An 18216-nucleotide genomic window follows, 5' to 3' on the forward strand; every position below is an offset into this window, starting at 1 on the left:
GTTTTTGAGTGACTGTAGTTCTCATAAAGGTTGATTGAAGAACATTATTTCTGATAAGTACATTAATAAGCTAGTGTTAAAGAGTTCTCTTTGCCCTAAAGATGTTAAAAAAAAATATATCGATAAATATCGATAAATCGATATTTAAAGATAAATCGATTTTTATTTCTGAGGTTAAAAATAAATTTTAATTTAAAATATTGTTAAAGAATCATGTAAATCAGTGCATTACTTTTCCAGAAAATTGAATTTGATTTTTTTAAAGTAAATCGATAACTAAATAAACTAAATCGATAACATTATTTTCTCATCTCTATATTGCGCTTGCAAAAAAGCGCTCTCGTGCAATTGGCTTTCTCATTTTATACCGTATTTGTTATTTCAGTGCCGGTTCAATGGTGGGGATTAGAGAGTAGAAACGACACCCAAAAATGTTTTTAGTAGGACAACACGTGAGAAATCCTCCTATTTTTCTCAATGTCTTGTTCTTCTGTTCTTCACATGTGGATACGAATGTATGAACTATTGCTACATGTTTCCTACAAGCTGCCAGTGAAGCAATGGAGATGCACTGAAACTGCCATCAAAGAACAAAAACAAAAAATTCAAAGTGAGTTTAGAACACGAACTGGGCTCATAATTGACCAACCTAAGCCAGGATTTGGGAATACAAACGATGGCAACACGGCAAGGCGATTTTTCCAAAATACGCAAATAACTGCGGAAATCACTGGGATTGACGAAAATGTAATCAGACGTTTTCATGTTATTTTACAAGCAATTTCCAGTGCTTTCAAAATTAATGTTGCCAAATTCAAAACTTATTGTTTTGAAACAGCACAACTTTTTGTTTCACTTTACCCTTGGTATTACATGAGCACTTCAGTTCATAAATTATTAATTCATGGACATCTCATAAATGAAGCTATCCTGCCTATAGGTATGCTCTCCGAAGAAGCTCAAGAAGCTAAAAATAAGGAGTTTAAGGGTATGTTTCAGGGCCAAAAAATGATTAGGACTTTGCGCCAAGCTCTGCAGAATCCACATTTTTGAGAATATTTAATTGAAATAAACGATTTTGGATTAAGAATATATGTGGGGACATATATTGCTGGCTTAAAAAAAAAACAAAAATTTTGTAGTTGTCAAAATCAGTAAAAACTATGAAAAATCGTCAAATTTAGATATGTGTTCTTAAGGACCTCTGGGAAATTCATCAAATGTTATTTTTTTATTTGTGCATATTTTTTTTTTATATAACAATAAACCCCTTCATTTCAGGACATCTTCGTTTTTTTGAAATTTAGTATCATTTGTATGAAAAAAAATATTACCAAACCCCGAAAAAAAGGGCAAATTTGCAAAAAACATCAATGCTAGATTTCGTATAACTTTAAAAGTTCAAAAGCTATAGAAACAAAATAAACTGTTATTCAAAGCCTGAAAATGCATTAACATAACTCTATTTTTTTTATAATAAAAAAAAAAAAAAATTATGAGTTTTTGAAACAAAAAATCTGGAAAAATTATAGGTTTTTGGTGTCTTTTTTTTATTGCCTGGCGGGAAATCCATAAATAATTTTTTTTTAATTTTTTTATTATTTTAATATGATAAAATATATTTCAGAGCTTCTCACGACATATTTTTTTTTTTTGATTTTTTGGACCTAACATACTTATAAACGCAATTGAATATGTGAATATGTATAATGTCGTTGTGAATGAAGGGAAACCTTGACAATATCAATTTATTTTTTGTATTTTTTTTTGTTATTTTGTTTATAGGTTCCAATAAAAAAAAATATTTTTTCATGGGTGGTATATTTAATTTTAATTTTTAAAATTGTGTCTATTTTGCGTTTTTCACCTAGAAAAATTCTTTTTTTCACGCACACAAATATATTTAGTTCAACAAAATTCCACTGCTAAATCAGCGCTAAAACATTCTCTTTTCGCTGCATTCTCTTTTTTTTTTAATAAATCCGCTCTCATTTTTTCTCATATTTTTGTTTGACTCTCGTCGCGTCTGTTTTTTTTTGTCTTATTTTTTATTTGTCTCATTTTTTTTCAATCCTAGACTTTGTGGAAGGTCAGATTTTTTTTGTTGCAAGATATTTGCTTGATTTTTTTTATGGGTGTGGGTGACAGTAATTGTATATTTTTCGTTTTTGTTTTCGGAGAAGTAAGTTAGGTATGTAATGTTTTTGTTTTTGTGCATGGTCATAGTCCAGTCAAGTTATACTTTTGCTGAGAAATAATTCGCAACTGCAATTCGTACCTAAAATATGAAAGTACACTAGTACAGGAACTAAACCTCCCATTTTCCGAACAAATGTCTGGACGACTTTGGCCGCCATTTTGTTTTGAACAGTTTTGCGACTATCGCTTGTAGTTCGGCTAGTTTTGGTGTTAGAGAAAAATGTTATGAGACAAACTTGTAGTAAATTTTATTTCCCACAAAATATATTTTATAACTTTTTACTCTAAAACCCACCATTTAGGAATTATAATGAATTTCGTAAAATGCTATGCTTACTTTTTTTTTATATGCACCATAACTTTTTATTTTAAATTTTTATCAAAAAATTGTTGTTATAAAAATTGAAGAACTATTAATTAACTATGTTTTTCTCATATAAGGTTTTTTTGTCCGACGTACCGTTCCCTCACTAGAACGAAAAATCAATAAAAAAAATTAGAAAAAACAGGGTGAGGGGAGAGCACGATAACTATGGCGCTGAGATTTGATAACTGTATTTTGTAGAAGGGTTCAATACAAGTATTTTTTACTTTGGGAGGGGGGGTCTATCTAACCCCGTTTAGGCGGGAGGGGAAATTTTCTAAAAAAACAACCTAATGTTAAAAAATATATTAAAAAACAAGGATATTTTTTTCAAAAACCACAATTAAAGGATTTATTTTAATTTTTAAATAGTGTTATTAAAATAATAGTTTTTGAAATAATCGATCTCAAAGTTAAAATTAGCGAAACAAATTAAAAAAAAAACACATTCAATACTATTTTTGTCATGACCATTAATTTCAATACAAAATTTACTATTAGGTACAATAAAACTACCTTGGCTGATTTTCTGTCAAACACTGAAAACCGTATATTTAATGACTTCTAGTTTTTGAGAAAATTAAAAAAAAAATACTTTTTTATCAGATGTTATATTTAAAAATTAAAATAAATCCTTTAATAGTGGTTTTTGAAAAAAATATCCTTCATAACTCTTAGTGTTGCCGTTGTTTTTTAATATATTTTTTAATATTAGGTTGTTTTTTTTAGAAAATTTCCCCTCCCGCCTAAACGGGGTTAGATAGACCCCCCTCCCAAAGTAAAATATACTTGTATTGAACCCTTCTACAAAATACAGTTATCAAATCTCAGCGCCATAGTTATCGTGCTCTCCCCTCACCCTGTTTTTTCTAATTTTTTTTATTGATTTTTCGTTCTAGTGAGGGAACGGTACGTCGGACAAAAAAACCTTATATGAGAAAAACATAGTTAATTAATAGTTCTTCAATTTTTATAACAACAATTTTTTGATAAAAATTTAAAATAAAAAGTTATGGTGCATATAAAAAAAAAGTAAGCATAGCATTTTACGAAATTCATTATAATTCCTAAATGGTGGGTTTTAGAGTAAAAAGTTATAAAATATATTTTGTGGGAAATAAAATTTACTACAAGTTTGTCTCATAACATTTTTCTCTAACACCAAAACTAGCCGAACTACAAGCGATAGTCGCAAAACTGTTCAAAACAAAATGGCGGCCAAAGTCGTCCAGACATTTGTTCGGAAAATGGGGGGTTTAGTTCCTGTACTAGTGTACTTTCATATTTTAGGTACGAATTGCAGTTGCGAATTATTTCTCAGACCTCCATACAACCAAATATAATTTGACTGGACTACTGATAGATACCTAAATATATACCTACCATATGTTTATTTTGCGCTTTTACAACCCTTTCAAAAAAATTATTTCTTTTAGTAGGTAGCTGTTGTAGGTATGCGGGTGCCCGGCGCAGCGCGGCGCCATGTTCCGCGAATTAATTGAGATGATGGGTAAATCTATTTTTCCATTGTTCATCATCACCTAAATGATCAAAAAACATTTATTATTTTGCTGCCGCATGACGTAGCCCACTGATAGAAAGCACCAACAAATATTTTTCAATATGTAGGTAGGTATACTACCAGCCTACTTATTGCTTTATAACACTACTGCGAAAAAAAGAATTGCCTAAATTGAAAAAGTGAAGAGTTGCGATTTGCGAATCCTGGATAGCCGATATATGTACCTACATAATATGTACCTACATATAGGTACTATAATATTTTTGAAGTGTGTGGTTTCGCCTGCCGTTTTTTTTATACATATATATTTTTCTAGGAATCTATACAAATATCACTAGAAAACAAAAGATAATAAAACACATGACATAATTAGATCCAGCAAACAAAAAAAAAGAACTTGTTATTCATGCGTAATACCTACATATTATTTATGTTCATAAGTAAAGGATAATATAAAAAAAAATCACTGTTCTGCGTCTGCCTGCCTAGCATTTTTTTTTTCACACATCCCATGAATGAAACAACAAAAATGTATCTCCTTTGCCGTCTGGTTTTTTGCGTCGTATTCTTGTGCATAGAGGTATTTCTTTTCTCTATCTTCTTGTGTGGCTTTCCACTTTGTTTTTGTATTTTTTTTTTGCTTCACTTTGAGAGAAAAAAGAGTCAAAGAGCAAAAATGTTATTCAAAGCTGTGAAATCATGGTAAAGAGAAGTGCACTAATACATTCAAATTCATTTACATGAGATTTAAGCTGGCTGCTTGGGTAGACCTGCCCTTAAGTTCCTGCGAGAGCATTTAAGCCGAAAGACCTCCAGATTAGACACGATGACTGATATATTTCAAAGGATGCTCTTATCTTCCGATCCAAATATATCCCTAAAACGTAAACTACCAAGTTCCAACAAATCACAATTTTATCCGGAAGTAATTGAAATGTTTGAGTGTGAAGAGTTTTTAATTAGCAGCTTCGTTGAATGAATACGTAGGTATATAGTTCTTATTTTAAAATACATTTTTGTTTTTCAATAAAATTTATAAGACTGATATGATAGCAGTAGAATATTTATAGTTTTTATTTTAAAATACACTTCAATGAAATATACATATAAGAACATGTGTTTTAAAAAATCCATTGAAATTGTTTGAATTGTTTGGAAAAAAGCGTTAGATCCGTTTTAGAGAAAAAAAAGTTACCTTTATATTGGTTGTGTGGCAGGTGCCAATATATATATTTTTACTTTCGTAATTAGGGAAATTAGTAATTTAAATCGCATTTTTCGCGGGACAAATTTTTTTTCATGAAATGTGTTCGGGTGGTTGTCCTTATCATAAAAGTCAATTTGTTGGTATAATTGGAGGTTGGGAACAGCCGCCATCTTGGAAAAGAGATTGGTATCGTTTTTATTGAATAGCTCCATTGTTATCCATTTTAACAAAAAATGACAAAGGTAAGACTTATTAACAATAAAATTATCTAAGAAATGATATACAAAACAATTCCGTGAGTTGATTAAATAAAATTTTATAGTTGGTCAAAGTGCGGGTTTGTATCGCAAGGTTGGGACAAAATGACATTTTTTCATATATCTGACGAACTTTTGATTTGTTTGGATAATTGTTCAAGAATGAATTGTAGTACTTATAATTACCTATAAAATGAGCCCACAATCGTTTTTGTCACCATCGTATTGTAGAAGTATTCTAACTCCGAAACTCTCCATGTACTAGTCAAAAGTATGAAAAAAGCAGTTTTTTTGCTAGTAGGCCGAGAAAATTTTAGGAGTAGAGGTATAACCAAAATATAAGTACGCAGTTTTGCAGCCATAGGCGTGTTAATGTCGATTTCAAAGGTCTGACAACTCTAATTTTGTGCTTTATACGGTTTTTGGGGGGTTAAATAATGTAAGTTTTCCAGTTAATGTGAATGGGCTAAATTTATACTATTTGAAATTATAAATGTACAAGCTGATGCTCTATTATTTTTCCTAAATCTGAACACCCCAATCTTGAGGATGTGACCAATAGAACTATATATAAGCCGTTTATACGATTATGTTTTAGAAGCTTTTTTTGTTTAGATTTTTGTTTGTTTATTTGAATTGAAAAGCCTGATATGGTTAGTTAAAAAAGCTTATATCGTGAGTTCTATTAACCCGATCTCAGAGATTGAGGTGTCCAGATTTAGGAAAAATGATAGAGCATCAGCTTTTATATTTATAATTGGAAGTAGTATAAATTTAGCCCATTCACATTAACTGGAAAACTTACATTATTTAACTGACAACTCTATTTAAGCACAAAATTAGAGTTGTCAGACCTTTGAAATCGACATTAACACGCCTATGGCTGCAAAACTGCGTACTTATATTTTGGTTATACCTCTACTCCTAAAATTTTCTCGGCCTACTAGCAAAAAAACTGCTTTTTTCATACTTTTGACTAGTACATGGAGAGTTTCGGAGTTAGAATACTTCTACAATACGATGGTGACAAAAACGATTGTGGGCTCATTTTATAGGTAATTATAAGTACTACAATTCATTCTTGAACAATTATCCAAACAAATCAAAAGTTCGTCAGATATATGAAAAAATGTCATTTTGTCCCAACCTTGCGATACAAACCCGCACTTTGACCAACTATAAAATTTTATTTAATCAACTCACGGAATTGTTTTGTATATCATTTCTTAGATAATTTTATTGTTAATAAGTCTTACCTTTGTCATTTTTTGTTAAAATGAATAACAATGGAGCTATTCAATAAAAACGATACCAATCTCTTTTCCAAGATGGCGGCTGTTCCCAACCTCCAATTATGCCAACAAATTGACTTTTATGATAAGGACAACCACCCGAACACATTTCATGAAAAAAATTTTGTCCCGCGAAAAATGCGATTTCATGCCCATATTTTGACTAATTTCCCTGAGCTATAATATCATTCCTTATCATAATTTTGAAACGAAAAATACGTCACGATTTCATAAGATGTACCTTCATAGAACTTTCATATTTGCTTTATAGTACCTTTAGTGTCCAAGTAAAAATTGATTTTTATAAGCGTATACCCTATAATACTTAAGATAAACAGATAATTTAACCATTTCTTACAATAACATATTTATATTTTGAAAAAAAAAACATGTATAGCAACCGTTTTTAATTAATCGCACGAAATCGGGATTTTGCCACATAGTGGATCGGTGCGAGCCATCCTAGTGGATCGAATATTCGGGCTATTTCTGATAACACATTCCTCTTTGTCCAGGTGGAATTTGCTTCATACGGCTTGACTTCAAACGAGAAGTAGTCCTTTGATGGATGCCACTGAATGCCAAATGTTTTGACGTATTCTTCTTTATCTAATTCGAGGCTCTTTATGGAATTTACTTCTTTTCCCAGTAACCTATTGATATTGCTATTCCACTTATGTAACTGGAACCCACCAGTTTTGAGGAGATTCGTGAGTTGTTTTTTCTGTTCTCTTACTTCTTCAATTGAGTCTCCACCTGACATGACATCGTCCACATAGAAATCTGTTAATAGACTTTGAACGGCTTGCGGATAATTCTTCCGTTCGTCTTCTGCCAGTTGTTTCAGTGTTCTTATAGCTAGATATGGTGCTGATGCTGTTCCATAAGTGACAGTGTTTAGTTCATATTCCATGATTTCTTCATTTGGGGAGTTTCTCCATAAGATACGTTGGTATTTACGATCTGGAATGTCGATTAAGATTTGTCGGTACATCTTCTGAATGTCAGCTGAGAATACAATTCTATGCTTTCGCCACCGTATGAGAATTGAAATCAGTCTTCTTGGATTTTGGGCCCTGTATGCATTATTTGTTTCCATTGATTGGAATCTTTTTCAATGAAATGTAGTAGTGGTTCTAATTCTTGGATCTCACGAGGTTTTAACAAGGCTTGTTCGTATAGTTGTTGTGATTTCTTGTCTAGTTTTTGGAGAATGGTATATGCAACCAATATTCCCCAATTTTGAGTATCTATACCCAATTTTTTTATTCCAGATATGCACTCTTGTGTTGTATCTAGGATCTTTTTCAATGAGTTAGCAGATTCTGTTGAGATTGGTGCTTGGTACATTAACTTCTGAATATATGTCGTAAAGATCAGTCTCTTGTTATCGTATCGCTGTTCGATCAACTTCCAGGCTGTTCTATAATTATCATCTGTGACTTGAAGGTGATTAATGATGTTGCCTGGTTCTTCAGTTAGATGGGTCTTAAGATACTGCATTTTCTGGATATTGTTTAGTGATTTGTTGTTATTTACCAATGTCTTGAACAGATCATGGAACGATGGCCAAGAATCATAACGTCCATTGTATTTTGGAATGTTGATTCTTTCTAGCTTGACCTCGTTATTGCTGCTTCCCTGTTTGGCGGTTTTGTTTGTTTTTTCTTTTGCTTCGACTGAAATGTCGTGGTACATTGTCTCAATTTCAGCGTATTTATCTTCCTTAAGATAGTTCGATTCGTCTGGAGAAGTGGCGTTTGCTATTATGTCATCGTGAGTTAGCATGATGTCTCTCCAATACTGACCTAGTGTATTAAGATATTGTTCGCATGCTAGATTTGAGAGTGATTCAGATAACCCTTCCTTCAGCTTATTGAACGACCGTACAAACATGGCTATTTTATTTTCCTGCCGTTTGTAGCGTTGCTGTTGCTGAGAAGTCAGGTCTTTATTTGCAGTTATGTCTTTGTTAGTATCTTCATTGTTGTTATAAATTAATCTTAAGGTGAAGCAGTGGAACGAATATGCGAAACGAACAGAACCAGAACTATTGAATGGATTCATTTTGAAATGAAGATTTACTGAATGCACTCATCCGCCATCTCACTTAAATTTGAATTGATGAAAAAGCTAACAGCCAAATCCAAAGCAGAACAAGTTCGATCCACCGCCTCAATAAAATTACTAAAATTGTAAGTTTGTTTTTCTTATTCTTTATATTTTGCTTATGTTATTTTAATTGAACAGGAAATAAACAAATTCGCAAGAATCTTGTTATATTCAATATTTTATTATTTGGACGGACTTTGCCACGCCGACAACAATTGTCTTTGTTAGCATCTTCAAATCAAACGAGTTCTCTCTCCTTGTATCGATCCCCCACCAGTGGTAAGATCGGTGTGAGGTAAACATTTTGGGGGCAAGGATACTAAGCAAATCCAAGCAGTCAATCTTCAGCAAGTCAACCCAAGAAGGCTAAGAAGAAATATCAACCAAACAAACAAATTCAAGGATACTAAGCAAATCCAAGCACAGTCAATCATCAGCAAGTCAATCCAAGAAGGCCAAGAAGAAAAACAAATATCAACAAAACCCAACACCGAATTCCCACGGCAATCATAGCAGTCTCAGTATGCTGAGTCACAATATAATATTGTGTTACATTAAAGCGCAGTGTCATCAATAGTTTTAATTTTGTTTATTATTTATGTTTTGATTTGCCTTCCGCTTTCTTTTTGTCGTTTATAGGTCAACCAAAAGCAATACATATATTATTAGTAAGCAATATGTTACAATGAACTATGTTTCAAAATACCGTCACAATATTATATTGTGACTCAGCATACTGAGACTGCTATGATTGCCGTGGGAATTTGGTGTTGGGTTTTGTTGGTGTTCCTGTTGATACTTTCAACACAATGTGTCCATAAACCGAATCAAGAAAAAAAACTTGCGCAAGTTTGCGCCGTTTTTTGGTTCAACTGCGTGCATAAAAAATGGTGATTTATTCATAATATGGCTCAATTGTGAAAATTTCAAACTTTTCCAACAATATTAGCAGTTAATTAGATTGGAAGAGCTTAAAGAAGGAGAAAATGCGAAATTTAAAGAAATCTCGAGGCTTTTTGTATCAGTTTGAACTTTGAAGCAAAAATGCCAGCATTGCCAGAGAAAGACTAAAATGCCAGCTTTATGGAGACTAACCAACGATGGATTCACTTTTTTGGTAAGTTCGTAGACCAGAACATAAGCTTCTGTTTGATGAAAGAACAAAAATTATTCTAGAAAACTTCAGGCAAAAAATGGGTGGACATACCCAAACCAGGTTATGGCACAACAAATGATGTCAGTACTTGTCGGCATTCTTTTTCGAATCCAAAGTTGAGTTCCGAAATAACCCGTGTAGATAAGGATCTTATCTTTAAATTTTCAATTAATTTTGATAACACTCGCTACTGTTCGAGAAATAAATATGGACACGTTTGAAAAACTAATTCTTGGAACAAAAAAACTTTATCATTCGAAGTACAGCTGGTACTGTATGCCTAGCAGTGTATATAAACGTTTACTCCATGCCAAAAAAACATAATAAGGGATAGAAGCGGTGGAAGCAAAAAAAATAAGGAAAGCTAGTTTGGATCATACTCAAAAGAGTTTGATGTTGAACTTAATTACCGACTTGATTAACCATTTGCTCATAACGTCAGATCCTTATATTTAAAGCATCAGATCTAGTGCTGAATTTCAATTCTTCAATACTTTAAAGTGCGAAGGAAAACATGCAACTAAAAATTGTCCGATGAGCAAAGATCAGAAAGCAAAATGTGTGAACTGCCAGGGTCAGGGCCGTCTTTCACTATCCTGGGGCCCTTGGGCACACAAGAATTTGGGGCCCTTTTGGAAAGTAAAAAAAGTACAATGGTTGGCTAAAAGGTAATGGTTGGTTAAAAAGGGGTGCCAATATATCATTCCGATTTGTACGTAATTTCCAAGAGTCCTTTTTTTATTTTATTGTCTTTTTATTTTAATGTCTAATTTTCAACGGATATCTCCATTATAAAGTTTTCGAGATATTGCAATTTTCTCAAAAACGGATAACGATTTTGTTTTGAAAAAAAAAAAACATTTAATGCTGCAAATAAGGCCGCACTTTTCAAAGAAGAAAAATATTTTTTTTGGACCGTTAAGGGTACCTGTTTACCATTGAACCGATTTCTTAATGTAAACGACACAACCGATTTTAATGAAAATATTGGCATAGAAAGGTTTATACTGATATTAAAATAAAGAAAACTTAAAAAAAAATATAATTTTTGGATTTAACAATTTTTTTTTCTTAACAATTTTTTTTAAAGTTATTTAATGAATTTTATGTGTCAATCTTTGAATACGAGAGCAATTCGCAATTCAAATAAAAAAATTTTTGGGGGAGCCAACCATTTTACCATGGCGTTTTCCATTTGAACCAAAACATTGATGTACCGTCGACGATGGTTTTTTCTTAAACGTTTTCCAACGGAAAAAGTATTGATGTTTTTTTGCCGACGAATTGATTCTTTGTTCGTCTTTTAATAAGAATCTACACATAAGTTTACACTGATTACGCACTACAAATTTGCAAACTACAGTTTTGCAAACTTCAAACGAAATTATTATTTAAGGAAAAAGATAATGGAGGAGAATTCTTTGTTTTTATTAATAAATAATATACAAAATCCTACCTACAGTGAAAAAAAAGATATTTTTCTTGTTTTTTGAAAATATTATTGTCTTATTTCTTGGAAAATTGAATTTGGGTTTGGTCGTTTGGATTTAAAATTTTGTCCGCATACAACGCCACATAATTTGTTTTCGTTTTGATTGTTTGGTTGCCATATAAAAACTAAAATTTGTTGGTAGATGGTCTCCCCGACAAAAATGTTTTGAGAATAAATGTGTGAGAGAAATTTTCGTTCTTTCGGGGCCCCCTGAGAACGGGGGCCCTGGGCCCCGTGTGCCCTTATGGTAAAGACGGCATTGGCCAGGGTAATCACCCGGCAAGCTATAGAGGCTGCCCAGTTGCCAAAAAATTCCAAGAGTTCAGAAGCAAAAATACATCTGCTAGAGACAAACCCAGAAAAACAGTAAATACCGATTTAAATGCTGAAAAAAGCTGTTCAAAGTAAAAGCGATGAAAATAAAGCCTATTCTCAGATTCTAAAAAATGTGCGGAAGAATGAAGAGACTTCCATAAAAGAAATGCTACAACTCATTCTCCAAAGAATTGATAAACAGGATTTGAATATCAAACAGTTAAGCGAAAAAGTCGCTTTTAAAAAACAATGATAGACAGAACACTTAAAATCGCTACATGGAATGCAAACGGTCTTTTACAACACTTATCCGAATTAAAAATCTTTTTAGATCTAGAACATATAGATATTTGCCTGGTGTCCGAAACTCATTTCTCCAATGGGTAAAGTCTAGATAACTTAATAGAACACTATTCATGTTACCACGCTCCACATCCAGCTGACAAGGCAAGAGGTGGATCGGCGATTCTTATAAAAGAAAGCTTAAAACATTATGAAGAAACCAAGCTTATTAATGAAAATATGCAAATAACAACTATTAGTATTGGTATGAAAAAGAAAGAGTTTAAGAAAGCAGCTATAATATACTGCCCACTAAGGCGCTCCCCGACAGAAAATGACTATACTGATCTATTAAATCTTCTTGGGCATAACTTTCTTGTTGGTGGAGACTTAAATGCGAAACACACCCATTGGGGTTCAAGACTTATATCAACAAAAGGCAAAAGACTTTTCCAAGCAGGCCGTAAATACAATTGCGAATTCTATTCCTCCAGGTCGCCAACTTACTGGCCTTCCGATACTAACAAAATACCAGACCTTATTGACTTTTTCGTAGCTAAAGGAATTAAACGAAATCACATTAGTAGCTGCGTTCCGTTGGAAATATTTATCTACTGCTTAGTACTTAAAGCTGCTTTGAACTACTTTTTCAGTATAGCAAAAGTAGTTCAAAGTAGTTTTAAGTACTAAGCAGTAGATAAATATTTCCAAAGGAACGCAGCTAGTGTCGAAGGTAATTATGACTTGTCAACAGATCATACTCCAGTGATTCTATCACTAAGTGAATCGGAAGTAATAGAAAAAAGTAATCCAAAGCTTGTAAATAAGAAAACAAACTGAAGTGATTTTAGAGAAAGGCTTTTAAGTTTTATAAATTTAAGATCTCCCATGGATACAATCGACCAAATTGACCATGAAGTGGAACAATTTATTGCTGATATGCAACAGGCCGCTGAAGAAAGTACTCCAACATTTTCTAATAGAAGACAAAATGAAATAAAATATCCTTTAGAGATAAGAGAGTTGATAATAGAGAAAAGAAATACTAGACTTCCAGATGATAAAACAACGTTTAACCGTATACGCAAAAATCTTAAGAAACAAATTTATAAATTCAAAAATGATTCACTCAGTACATTCCTAAAGAATTTAACGACTGATGCTTCAACCGATTTTTCGCTATGGAAAGCAGCCAAGCGCCTGAAAAGACCACAGTTACTAAACTCTCCCTTGAAATCTCAAGATGGGAAATGGATCGGTAACCCAAAAGAAAAAGCTAACCTTTTCGCGGAGCATCTTGCGAATGTTTTTAAGCCATACCCAACAAACGCGGCTGAAAATAGCTTACAGTTTGTTGATAAGATAGATGAAAGTGAAATACCAATTGTAAGATTAAAAGAAATAAAAAGTATGTGTTTACATCAACTATCAAATAAAAAATCACCAGGTTAGGATCTAATTACTGCCCAGGTTATGAAAGAAATGCCTTTGAAAGCCTTCATAAAACTCCAATATATAATAAATGCATGGCTTAAGCAACGGTATGTCCCACACCATTGGAAAATTGCTGAAGTTATTGTCATACCTAAGCAAGGTAAGCCACGGCAAAAGGTTTTGAAAAACTGCTTCTGAAGAGACTTAGCAAAATTATAGAAGAAAGAAGGTTAATCCCAAATCATCAGTTTGGCTTTAGAAATAAACATTTCACGATAGACCAATTTCATAGAATAACGGATGTAATAGAAAAAGCATTAGAAGAAAACAAGTATGTTCGGCTATTTTCTTAGATGTTGCTCAAGTCTTTGACAAAGTTTGGCATGAGGGACTTGTGTACAAACTGCAAAGGGATCTTCCCAGACAGTACTATGAAATATTAAAATCGTACATCTCAGACCGATTGTTTAGAGTAAGGTACGATCAAGAATATTCGGAACCGAAGAAAATAGAAGCCGGTGTACCACAAGGAAGTGTCCTAGGTCCTACCCTGTATTTACTATACACAAGGGATATCCCAGTTGGTAATCACACCATAAAAAAAAAAAAATTCTTCAAAAAGTGAGCCAAATATAAATTTTACTTGGTTAACAATAGTTAAATTGCAGAATTACCCATGGAATTAGATCTTAGTAATATGCATAATTCTTCCGAAAATGATGGTGATTACTTTATGTATAGAAGTATAAATTTGTTTAACTATTTATTTAGCTATTAACATAATGTAATCTAGATAGCAAAACATAAGCAAACAATTATAAATTAAAATTAAAATAAAAACAAGATCGCTGCTCAGCTCTTTAAAATAAAAGATCCTAGATTCCGTTATTTAGAAAATTGCCCACAAGTTACATTTAATAATATTCAAATTGATACTTGTAAAGTATCCCATTTTCTTTCATTACTACATGAAGATTATTCTGTCGGACCAGATGGTATTCCTGCAGCAGTTTTGAAAAATTGTAAGTCAATTTTATCTCTTCCACTTAAACTTATTTTTGAATTATCTCTCAAGTTAGGTAAATTTCCTAGCATTTGGAAACAAGCGTTTATTACTCCTGTTTTTAAAAAAGGAGATAAATCCAATATAGTCAATTACAGACCCATATCTAAGCTGTCTTGTATTCCAAAGCTTTTTGAGCAAGTTGTTTGCGATAGCTTGGCGTTCCACTGTAAAAGAATTATATGCATTCAACAGCATGGCTTTATGCAAAAACGATCGACGGTTACAAACTTGATTACTTTTTTACATAAGTGCTCAAATACATTAGAAAATGGACAGGAACTTGACTGTATCTATACGGACTATTCTAAGGCTTTTGACCAACTCTCCCATGACATTATCAAATTTAAATTAAAAACTGTAGGTTTCCCTTTAGTTTGCGTTAAGGGTATGTTTCAGGGCCAAAAAATGATTAGGACTTTGCGCCAAGCTCTGCAGAATCCACATTTTTGAGAATATTTAATTGAAATAAACGATTTTGGATTAAGAATATATGTGGGGACATATATTGCTGGCTTGAAAAAAAAAACAAAAATTTTGTAGTTGTCAAAATCAGTAAAAACTATGAAAAATCGTCAAATTTAGATATGTGTTCTTAAGGACCTCTGGGAAATTCATCAAATGTTATTTTTTTATTTGTGCATATTTTTTTTTTACATAACAACAAACCCCTACATTTCAGGACATCTTCGTTTTTTTGAAATTTAGTATCATTTGTATGAAAAAAAATATTACCAAACCCCGAAAAAAAGGGCAAATTTGCAAAAAAACATCAATGCTAGATTTCGTATAACTTTAAAAGTTCAAAAGCTATAGAAACAAAATAAACTGTTTTTCAAAGCCTGAAAATGCATTAACATAACTCTATTTTTTTTATAATAAAAATAAAAATAAAAATATGAGTTTTTGAAACAAAAAATCTGGAAAAATTATAGGTTTTTGGTGTCTTTTTTTTATCGCCTGGCGGGAAATCCATAAATAATTTTTTTTTAATTTTTTTATTATTTTAATATGATAAAATATATTTCAGAGCTTCTCACGACATATTTTTTTTTTGATTTTTTGGACCTAACATACTTATAAACGCAATTGAATTTGTATAATGTCGTTGTGAATGAAGGGAAACCTTGACAATATCAATTTATTTTTTGTATTTTTTTTGTTATTTTGTTTATAGGTTCCAATAAAAAAAAAAATATTTTTTCATGGGTGGTATATTTAATTTTAATTTTTAAAATTGTGTCTATTTTGCGTTTTTCACCTAGAAAAATCCTTTTTTTCACGCACACAAATATATTTAGTTCAACAAAATTCCACTGCTAAATCAGCGCTAAAACATTCTCTTTTCGCTGCATTCTCTTTTTTTTAAATAAATCCTCTCTCATTTTTTCTCACTTTTTTGTTTGACTCTCGTGTCTCGTCTCGTCTGACTGTTTGTCTTATTTTGTTGTCTCATTTTTTTCAATGCTAGACTTTGTGGAAGGTCAGATTTTGTTTATTGCAAGATATTTGCTTGAATTTTTTTTATAGGTGTCTGTAATTGTATATTTTTCGTTTTTTTTTTTTTTGAGAAGTAAGTAATGTATAATGTATTGTTTTTTTTGTGCATGGTCATGATTGAAATATTTTTTATCGTTGAGGAACGATTATTACTTTTTGGTACATATAGTGCATAGGAACATAGCTTGCATACCTACATAGATGTTGTTAAAAAATTGTAAACACTTTTGGGTACCTACTTTTATTTCTTTCAGAATCAAGATACTTGTAAATAAAATCTGTAGGTAAACATTGGTTGGGTTAAAAAAAAATTATAGCTGTATGTAGGTAGGTAAATTCTTTACTTTTTTTTTGAAGAGTAGGTATATTTTAAATTTGCGAAATTCTGCAACAGATAATGAATGTGTCAATATAATCAATGTTATATAATGTTTTTACCTAATATATGTATGTACATCAGAAAGGAGAAAATCTATCATTTTTTGTTTTCTTTGGTTACACATGAACATTGTGAGGGAAAAGGGTTGAGTGGGAGATACCTACGGCGGAGAAAAGATATTGTAGATATTGTAGATATTTTGTATACCATTTCTTTCTGTATCTTTGATTTGCATACAGTAAAATATTTTCTGAACTCCCGTTTGTAAAGATGATTTCTTTATTGTGGGTACACATGAGCATTGTGAAAAAAAAAGGGTTGAATGTGAAATAAGTCTGAGGCGCAGAAAAGAAAGTAAGTAAACGCGCTTCCTTGCCATGTTCATGTGCACTTGTCATGGTATCGATCGTTAGAAGAAATATTGTTTTGTGTGTATTAATTAGGTAGGCAATTCTCCTCTTATTTTGTTTTGTTTTCTTTTGTGACATAATAGCTATTCTAGTGCTTGATTAAAATTAAAAAGGCCAATGACCATTAGAAAAGTATAACTTGGTTTCCATGGAAAATTATTTCTCACCAATATTACTGTCCTTTACGGAAACATCAATCTTTAAAATGTTTTTTTTTTGTTTTTTTTTTCAATTTTTCTCATTTTAATAATAATTGCATTCCAAACTTATCAAAAATCAAAATTTTTTCGGTCACTTTTTTGATTGAAAAATAGGCTATTTTTTCAAATTAAATTCGTCAAAAATCAAAAAAATTAACTTTTTGCTCAAGAAACATTTTTAGTGGATAGAAAACATAACTAAAAAGTTTTTAACCAAGTTTTGAATCCAACTATTACTGTAGAAGATAAAAATAAAAAATAAAAAAATCGTATTTTTGTATTTTTTTCAATATATTTGAGGTTTTATAAAAAAAATGGTTTTTGTAAAAGTTGTAGACATTTATACCTACTGTCTACAATTTTTGCGTTTAACTTTTTTCGATAGGAGGTCTACTTTTGACAGAAATCGTAAAAAAAACGATTTTTGACTCCCACCCCACTTTTTCGCCCACCCACCCCCTTTTTCCCAATTTGTTTGTGGCCAATTTGTTTTTCCCCTTTCATATACATATGTACCTACCATTTATCCTAAATTTTCCCACCACCCATATGCTGCTAATAGTTTTTTTTATTTTCAAAATTTATTGGCACTGGTCTAACACAATTCCATTGTTCATCATCACCTAAATGATCAAAAAACATTTATTATTTTGCTGCCGCATGACGTAGCCCACTGATAGAAAGCACCAACAAATATTTTTCAATATGTAGGTAGGTATACTACCAGCCTACTTATTGCTTTATAACACTACTGCGAAAAAAAGAATTGCCTAAATTGAAAAAGTGAAGAGTTGCGATTTGCGAATCCTGGATAGCCGATATATGTACCTACATAATATGTACCTACATATAGGTTCTATAATATTTTTGAAGTGTGTGGTTTCGCCTGCCGTTTTTTTTATACATATATATTTTTCTAGGAATCTATACAAATATCACTAGAAAACAAAAGATAATAAATCACATGACATAATTATGGGGTTGCCAAACGTCCGGGTTTTCCCGGACATGTACTCTTTTTTGACTGTGCGG

Source organism: Episyrphus balteatus, chromosome 1 (assembly GCF_945859705.1).
Source record: "Episyrphus balteatus chromosome 1, idEpiBalt1.1, whole genome shotgun sequence".
NCBI classification, from domain to species: Eukaryota; Metazoa; Arthropoda; class Insecta; order Diptera; family Syrphidae; genus Episyrphus; species Episyrphus balteatus.